The sequence below is a fragment of the Euprymna scolopes genome, chromosome 33, assembly GCF_053919585.1.
Source record: "Euprymna scolopes isolate OS-2025 chromosome 33, ASM5391958v1, whole genome shotgun sequence".
Taxonomy (NCBI): Eukaryota; Metazoa; Mollusca; class Cephalopoda; order Sepiida; family Sepiolidae; genus Euprymna; species Euprymna scolopes.
The window spans coordinates 85,297,487-85,307,619 of NC_136514.1; the positions used below are offsets into that span (position 1 = coordinate 85,297,487).

Below are 10,133 nucleotides of genomic sequence, written 5' to 3' on the forward strand. Positions count from 1 at the left end.
CTGGCCGAGTCGATGCGGACAATTTCCAATTACTGACCCGATCTTTAAACGTTCTTGGCTTCACGGAAGACGAAAGGGACACCATCAACAGGATTTTGGCATCAGTTTTGCACCTTGGAAATATTTACTTCACAGTTGATGTAAGTATTTTTACGCGCTTATTTGTATGATTAGGCATTCGTACAATTTATACAAGTTTGGTTTAACGTCAACACTTCACTCCGCATATTCAGATTTTTTTTGTCCATTTTTTTCTTTCGGTAACTTTCACAGAACAAATCCTGGCCTTCGGGTCAAGATCAAAGTGTAGTATCTCTTCTTCAGATCTACACTTCAATTTCTTGTTCTCTGTCAGTGAAGGAGAAATCATTCACGACTGAGACAATTTTTATTTTTGTTCCTTTACTCCACATTAAAAAAACGACGCTGGTGTCTAACTCTATCCCGTGGGGAGGCATAGTAAATAGGTACAATCTTGCCCTTTTGGTCAAGATCAAAGTGTAGTATCTGTTCTGATGCTACATTTCACTTTTTCTGTCCTCAGTCAGTGGAGGAGGAATTCTTCACGACTGAGACAATTTTTATTTTTGTTCCTTTTCTCCACATTAAAAAACGACCCTGGTGTCTAACTCTGTCCCGTGGGGAGGCATTGTAAATAGGAACATTCACAGAACAAAAAGAGAGAAATAAAATTGTTTTCAGACGCTTTCGGTGTTACACAAACTTTATTACGTCTGAAACATTAGCATGCTCAGTGTAGCGACCACGTGATATCTGTCTATATAAATAAAAATATTATATAATCAAATGCTTATTTAACAAGCTAGTGCAATTAAGTCAAAAAGAAATTAATTTTTTGCTGGATACCATATCAGCATTGAAGGAAACGAATTTGCTGAGTCAGCAGTAAAAACTGACTTAAACTGCAAGTATCTTCATTCAACATGTGGTTAACCAAACTCTGTCATGTTGAACGCGTGCAGACGTAATTAGGAAAGTACCATGATGAAATGTCTTTTATTTCAATTAAAAAAGAAACTGAATGGAATTTCTTTCTTTTAGTCTTTGCCACATTAAAATATTATTTTAATGAGAGTTTTACGCTTATTTATTAATTTTTTTGCATCAGTTTTGCACCTTGGAAATATTTACTTCACAGTTGTATTATTCCGCAATATATATATATATATATATATATATATATATATATATATATATATATATATATATATATATATATACATAAGCATACCCACTTATCAAGGCCCAGATAAATATTCAAGCACGTCTGATTGAACACGACCGAGTTCATCTTTTTCCCGATTTTGTTGGATATCTTTTCACTTCGCCGAGCGGTATTTTTTTTTTTTTTGGCTGGCATGTTGTATATTATAGCGCCCAGTAGTTGTCGTCCGGCCACATTCTTCTCAGGCGCTTTCAATCGGTACATCCGATCGTTGCAAGGCGCGATTGCTGTTGCTGTCATTTTCTTTGGACCGCCTATCTGTTCAAAAGCAACTTAATTTTTCTCATTGTTTTACCGAGCAACGCCGGATAGCCCTGCTAGTTTCTCACAAAATTGAAATAGAACAGAACAAATGTATTTTCTATCCACAATCAATATTTCTATTATAAGAGTTTGCAAACTAATTTTTTTTCCGTTCAATATCTCAACCCGAGCTCAGTGAGTGACTCAACGGGCTATATCCGTTCTTGTAAATTAATAAAAACACAGAGATCTGTTTCCGTTTCGGTTGAGAGATCTTCGCACTTGTTCATTAATCGCAACCCATTTCCCGGAACACAAGTACGAAACGCAAATAGAAGCAGACGCGTAATAAATTATTCTCTCCGAAGTCGAGTTTATAATTGTTTTGTTTTGCTGTTGTTAATTAATTAATCAATGGGTTTTTTTTCGTGAATTAATTAATCAATGTTTTTTTTTTCTTTCTTATTAAACCGATTCTTCTTCTTGTTGTTTTCAATGTCCAACGCTTTCTAACCTTCGTCTTTTCTATCGGCATGAAATACCCCCCTCCCACACATATAAAGTAAACGATCCCTCCGCAAACGATTCCAGCATCATCGAATATATATGAAAAAAAAAAAAAAAAGGAGTGTCCAAACGGTCAGGATAAATAGGGTGGTAGAATGTCTTGGCGCGTGGGGGTTGATAAATATCGGATTCGTATCAATACGTACGTCTTTAATTGATTTAGTAATTTGTCTTCCGCGTATGGATGTGGCGAGGACAAAGTAGCGAGTTAACTGCATTTGGTGCTTTTTTCTGGCTGATTTTAATCAGAACCTGAAGAAAATTATATTAATCTGTCGCTGCCCCCATATATATATATATATATATATATATATATATATATATATATATATATATATATATATATATATATATATATATGCGGAATTTTCTCAAGAGCTCTTTCGGCTATCATCTCATCAGGAGAAAATCGATAGCGTAAAAAATAATATTATGTCGAAAGTAAAGAGTTTTAATGGGGAACTATTGAATGTGCCAAAAGTACGGGGACAACTAAAATTAAGTTTATTAACGTTTAAAAACGATTAAAATATTGGCACAACGAGGGGCGGGGCGGGAGAAAAGATTCAAAGTTCCTCAAAGAGAAACAATGCGTTTGCTGTTTCCTTTTGCCGGCACTAAGAAGGCTTATGCACCTCGATAGAGACAGACTCGAAAATCTTTAAATGGTTTCTGGAGTCCGCTCTATGTAGCAACCTCGAACCATTCTATTTTATATCTATCGGCACATCACGGGTTGTCAACCAAATGCTGACCGATAGCAGAGTCCAAGGCTGCAGAAGGAGAGAGACTACCAGACCTCATCCTCCCTTACCTGATCTTCGATGAAACATGCTGGTTTATACGAGGCCAACGTCAGGTCGACGGGGTTTCAATGGGGAGTCCGTTGGCCCCAACTTTAGCGAATATTTTTGTCTTTTGTACCAAAATCACGTAACGTCGGCTTAATTAATACTTTGATACATAGAGCCCTCATGATTTGTTCGCCTAACAGATTAGACGCCGAACTCGATAAGATCAGGGAAATATTCATCAATAATGGTTATCCTGTTGACCTTATTGATGACTGTATTTTCAAAAAGGTTGTGTATTTTAAATCCCCTAAAAGTTTGGACCTGTGAAATGCCCGGTTTATTTAAAATTACCGTGGATTGGGGAAAAAAGTAACAGACTTTCCAAACAGATTCGCAGAAGTATTTACGACTGCTTTTATTCTGTGTCCTTGCGTTTGGTATATACTACGAGACCTGCTTTTCCTTCTTTTCGCAAGAATAGTTTACCTTACATCCAAAATAGCAATATTGTATATCAATTCAAATGCCAGTGCGATGCTGTTTATGTTGGGCGAACATCCTTGCATCTTTTTACTCGTATTAACCAGCATGTTCCATCGAAGATCAGACAAGGGAGGATGGGGTCTCCCTCCTTCTGCAGCCTTGGACTCTGCTATCGGCCAGCATTTGGTTGAAAACCCGTGCTGTGCCGATAGATATAAAATAGAATGGTTCGAAGTGCTACATAGAGCGGACTCCAGAAACCATTTAAAGATTTTGGAATCTGTCTCTATTGCGGTGCGTACACCTTCTTCGTGCCGGCAAAAGGAACTTTGAATCTTTTCTCCCGCCCCGCCCCTCGTTGTGCCAATATTTTAATCGTTTTTAAACGTTAATAAGCTTAATTTTAGTCGTCCCCGTACTTTTGGCACATTCAATAGTTCCACATTATAACTCCTTAAACTTTCGACATAATATTATTGTTTACGCTATCGATTTTCTCCTGATGAGATGATAGCCGAAAGAGCCATTGAGAAAATTCCGCCAATTTTATTTAAAACTATATATATATATATATATATATATATATATATATATATATATATATATATATATATATTAGGAATGGGAAGATTCCAATATCCTTTCCGATTCCGATAAAATTACCGATTCCGTATTAAATTCTCGATTCTTATACAATTACCGATTCTGATTCTTTTTAAATCTCTTCATATTTAAGTATAAGGTTGTTATTTTCACGATTTCCTTAAAAAATCGTTAAATGTGCAGATATTTTCTCAAACATAATGATACTCTTGTGAGGGATGATCTATCGATTTTAGTTTTACTAATTGGTTAAAATCAATAGATAATAACTATTTTAGTTTTACTATCAGCGGTAGAATATTTTTCTTTAAAAAAAAAAAAATCAGATAAAAATGGTCATTAAAAGGATAGTTTTTAGCACCGGAAAATTGTTTCGATTCCGATATCCATTCCGACACCATCAAAAACTTTCGATTTTTTCGATTCCAGATTCCGATTTCAATTAATCGTCGCAACACTTATATATATATATATATATATATATATATATATATATATATATATATATATATATGATGATTGCAACGTCTTGTCAGACGAGTGCCACTCCTCATGAGCCCAAATACACAGATGATGTTACAGAGTCTTAGCTTTGTACGACAGCTAAGTCTCTCTCTCGGTTCAAAATGTTGAGATCCAGCAACAAGCAAGAGCAAGATAGCCAGCAACAAATTAAACTGCAGACCAGCTTAATGCGGGTAATGGTCTTCCGCTTTATGTTTTTTTTTAAATCAGAGATTTGCTTCTCCTAGAAAGGTTGCCTTCACCACGGCTTACGGGAGCCCTCTCCACCCCAATACACATATACACACACACACACAAATATACACGGTGCTAGTTGGCCGTTGACCCAGAAAAAGGGTTCATTCGCCCTTTGGAAGGTCTTTGCCATGTGCTACTGGTACCATGTAACCCAGTACTACCTGCCTCATGGTTGGGTCACCGGCGATTTAACTGGTTCCCCCACCAGACTTGTTTGGTGAGGAGGGCGGCTAGTCTCCCTGAAGGATACATATATATATATATATATATATATATATATATATATATATATATATATATATATATATATATATATATATATATATATATATATATACATATATATATATATATATATATGAGAGAGAGAGCGTGTTTCCATACAAGCTGTAAAAATGTGAAGTCATTTCAACGAAAATTATCAAAATTATTGGCCTGCGAAATGACGTGAAATTTATTTACACGCTCTCTCTCTCTCTCTCTCTCTCATATATATATATATATATATATATATATATATATATATATATATATATGTATATATATATATTGAAATGACTTCACATTTTTACAGCTTGTATGGAAAAAGTTCGAGATTTTTATGTTTAATGTTTGACATTTATCTCTTTTCAGGTTGTGAAATGTTCGATCACTTCAAAAGAAAAGTCATTTGGCGTGTTAAAATATGTTTGAACACCGTATTCCAAGATCATGCTGCGTGCCTTCTTTGCAAACTTTGCAAAAACCAATTCGGACCTGGCACCAGAAATTCAAAGAGGAAGGTTGCTTATGCGGAGCTAAAGGGTGTAGACGGCCATCAACATTGCAACGGAAGGCCGAGAAAGTTCGTGGAAGATTCTTAAAAAGTCCCCGAAAGTCTGTTAGAAGAGCGAATGTGTTGAAACGCAGATTCTTCGAACAACAGTTTGGCGCGTTCTTAGGAAACAAATGCAAGGGAACCTTACAGCCTGCGACTCATTCAGATTTTAAAAGAAAGAAAACAAGCGAAAACGTAAAGTATTCTGTGTTGATATGCTACAGAAACTTGAAAAAGACAAGTTCGATAAGCTTCAATTTTGGGGGACACCCTATATATATATATATATATATATATATATATATATATATATATATATATATATATATATATAAGCACGGGCGTGTGGTTATGAAATCCTTTCCCAGCCATGAAGTTGTTTTTGAAAGGAAAGCGTTTCCCAGATGATGCAGCCTTGATTTCTGAAGTCAGGTCGTGGTTGGAAGAAAAACCTGGGGTGTTCTACAAATACGGTCTCCAGAGCTGCATCAAACGATGGGAGAAATGCATAACTCTGGGTGGTTCCTATGTAGAGAAATAACTGTGCCAAGTTTCGTTGCTCTAGTGTGAAGTGGGTCAGGGCATTACTTATTGCACGCCCCTCATATATATATATATATATATATATATATATATATATATATATATATGAGAAGGAAAATTAAAACTTTCGTAGTATTATAATTACCCTACTATTATTTGGTATATTTTTACCACTTATCAACATCTATATGGATACTTAACTTTTTGCACCAAGTTAAACGCACTCAGAGTCATTGTCACCCTAATCTCCGACCGCCCCCTTATGATCATACTCCCTATATCATAACAGCAGAAACTTATAAATTATTGCCGCATATTACCTTTCAGTTTTACAACCTTGCATAACCCCCTCCCAATTATAAGCGATTTTATAGCCACCATTTGCCTTTTAGGTGGCATCATTCAAAATTACCCACGCCATAGAATATAGACACCCCACAAGCCGTTAAAATAAATTATCACGCAGCAACAATACACCCCCTATTTAACCATAATACATATACCCCTTAATCTCAATACAAGGTTAAAGGCCATATATATTCTTATATATCATACTATATATAATAAGCTTCTCCTTATTTATTTAGAATTCGATAAAGCTTCCCCCAACATTCTATAATTCCTATGTGTGTGTATGTGTGTGTGTGTGTGTGTGTGTGTGTGTGTGTGCGTGTGTCATGACAATTCGCCACTTATATCCACAAGGATTATTCATCAGACTTTAAATTTATTATGTAGGGTATTCAGACATGTGTAAACTTTTTAAATCAGTTTACAATCGGGAAAAGACAGCTTATGGGTCAAAATTGAAAAATTGGTACTTCCGTCATCGGATGTTTTATTATATTTAGAATCGGACAATGTCGGGCGGCCTGCTAGTATGTATATATACTTGTACTTTAAACGACATTCACCCTGGAGGAGTTGAGTCGGCTTCATGAAGATGCACATCTCGTACCACTGCGGCCCAAGCCCGGCGATCGGAGGCAAGATCCCGAGTGAGCAACAGCCAGTCACGTCTCCAACGAGACAGGCCATAGATGAGCGGGCCCGAAATAAGCTCAGCGTCGGCTTTGATAGTCCCGAGCCACGTTCTTAGCTGGCCACCGACACGTTTTTTCCAGCTGGGTAGAGGACGTGGGGAGATAGCCTCGTGGATAAAGACCCCCGCATCACAGCGAGAGGCATGACCGAACCATCGAAGGCCTCGGGCCCGCAGTAGGTCAGTAATTGCCCGGAGATTGCAGCGACGCCGGACTTCTTTGTTGGCGATGAAATCCAAGGGACGGATATGTAGAATGCGGTGGAGATTGTAGTGGTCGAAAACTTTTAGAAGTATGTATATATATATATATATATATATATATATATATATATATATATATATATATATTATATAAATATACATATATATATATATATTTATATATAATATATATAATATATGTATATATATAAATATATAGTATATATAATATATGTATATATATAATATATATATATAATATATATATATACAATAAATGTATATATACATATACATATGTATATAATATATATACAATAAATGTATATATACATATACATATATATATATATATCTATATATATATATATATATATATATATATATATATATATATATATATATATATATAATTCCCGTGTTGATATATATTTACGATCTTTAAAACTAACGGATTTTTAATATTTTTTAACGCTAAATTTATTTGTTTTTATTTTATTGAATACTTATTGGTCTATTTTTGAAAAGTTGTCCAGAAAAGACATTGGTTCTGAAAGTTTTCTGGGTATATACATCTATAATTTCTATGTCATTATAAATGTACACCCTTTCAAACTAACTTTTAATAACTACTAACGTGTTTTGTTCGTTCTAATTTTAATCTTATTGGATATTTTTTAGGGGTAATTGTCGAAGAAGGGACATTGGCCCCGAAAGTGTTCTATGTATATATATATAGTTTTTATATATATAGTTGAATCTTTAGAATTTTGTCTTTATTTAACTTATTTTCTTTTGCGCCAATAAAATGATGGGACGTTTGGCGTTCGTCGCTCTATCATTAAATATAAATCTTAATCTTTCTCTCGAGGCCTTTGAAATATCTTTTTTTTTTAGAACGGACATTTTTAACTTTTAATTTTCCTTAAAACGTTTAATTTTTCTTCCATTTTTTTTTTTGGTTCACGTTTATCGCAAGAAATACGAAAATACGAAAATCAAGACATTAAATTTAACAAAAAAAAAACAGTGCTGAACAATATAAGACTTTTAAATGACGCACAAAAAATATATATTATACGTTTAAGTTTAACTCAACTTATTATATAGTAAATCTTTTTAAATCTTATATATAAATTGCACTATATTTTTCTGTCTGTCTGTCTATCTTCATATTTTCAATCTGTATCTCTCCCGAAACTAAAAATCGCAGAGCGGCGCTAGTGGCTTCAAATGATTGGATTTTTTATGGACCATTTTTTATGGGTGTTTAGCCGGTTAAAATAGTTTTTAAAGGGAGAAAGGGGTTAAAATTAGTTTATTTTTACGCTGTTTGTACGTGTCTTATGTTGGTGCCGTAGTAACAACACCAGCTTTCTATGCTATAGTTTTCTTTGGGTTTCGATCCTAGCTGATAGCACCCAAATAATTTTTTATTATTTTACTTTTGAAATCACGACTCTCTATTAACATATACGAGATCTGGACAAATTGAAATATCATATTTAAGCGTATTTTACGATCGGGCACAGCCGGACCTCCATCCGGCTAGTTTAACATATAGCTATATGATCGGGGTTTCTTAATAAAAAACCTCAGTTTTAAGCAGAAAAATAAAGAAAAACATTAAACTATGCATAACAATAGTATAATATCAGTTTAAAACAACATAAATAGATAATGTTTCAGAAGTGTACCCATGAATCTTAATGGTTATAAAGCTTTTTGGACCGTCCGAGCGCTGTTGCTTGCTTGCTTGCTGAAATCTTGTCTATATATCTATGAAAGTGAGAATGTGCGTGTGTGAGGACAATTCTCAACCTATATACTCAACGAATTTATGATATACAGACTTGAAATTTAGTATATAGAGTATTCAGACATGTGAACAACTTTCTAATCTGTTTCAATCCAGAATCAAGGTCAGCTAAGGAGTCAGAATTGAAAAATTAGTACGTGGTGGTGGGGGTGGGGAGTCATCGGGTTTCTATCTGTTTGCCAACTATTTCACGACTGCTCATGCGCGGCCGTAAGACATGGCAGTTTCTTTATGTTAAGAATAAGTAAGTTTGGAAACAAATTGTAAAGACGTGTCAAGCTGGTTTTACGGCTATCGTACTTGACTCATTGTGTTTAGGTTCGATCTCATCTCGAGTATATTTTTTCTTTTGCTTTCAAGAAGTGAACTGTTTTCAAAAAATAATACTCGCATGAACATATCTCAGTTTTTATATTAATTAAAATATAATGTGCACGCGTGTGTTACGACCGGATAACGCCGGGCGGCTTGCTCGTATATAATAAAATCGTTCTGCTGTCTATGTGTTTACAATTTGGTTCATATATACAGAAGTTACAGATTTTAATATTAACAACAGACTTGTACGTATTTTTCGATAATACTATCATTTCTATATATACAATTTATTCAAAAGAATAAACGTTCATAGGTCATCTCATTTGCATATTACATTAAAGAAAATTCGTTTTAATAATTAGCTTTAAATTTTTAATAGAAATTAGTAATAGAATTGTTTTGAGTTGTTGTAAGTTAAGGAGGAAAAGAGCGTGAAAAAATGTGGCGTCTTTGCCATTGTGTCCATCGCCAAAACGGAAGTGGCGAAGGTTTAAATTAAGGCTAGTCAATCGAGAAGGGGTGATGACTTTCGAAAATATCGGAGAAAAAAGTGACCCCCTCCTTATAGAAAAGTGCCCAGTTGAGGGTAAAGGAAGAAATGATTTTGGTCAATTTTTCGATATTTGCCTTCTGAAGGGTCGGACTTCAATACGGTACCGATCGCGAGAAAATCCGTCGCGTCTGTTGAGAGT

At 34.6% G+C, this 10,133-nt stretch overlaps 1 pseudogene; it reads left to right on the forward strand.

The window, feature by feature from the left end:
• The first annotated feature begins 467 nt into the window (after positions 1–467).
• LOC145258547 (U2 spliceosomal RNA) lies at positions 468–622 on the forward strand (annotated as a pseudogene).
• The last annotated feature ends 9,511 nt before the right edge of the window (positions 623–10,133 follow it).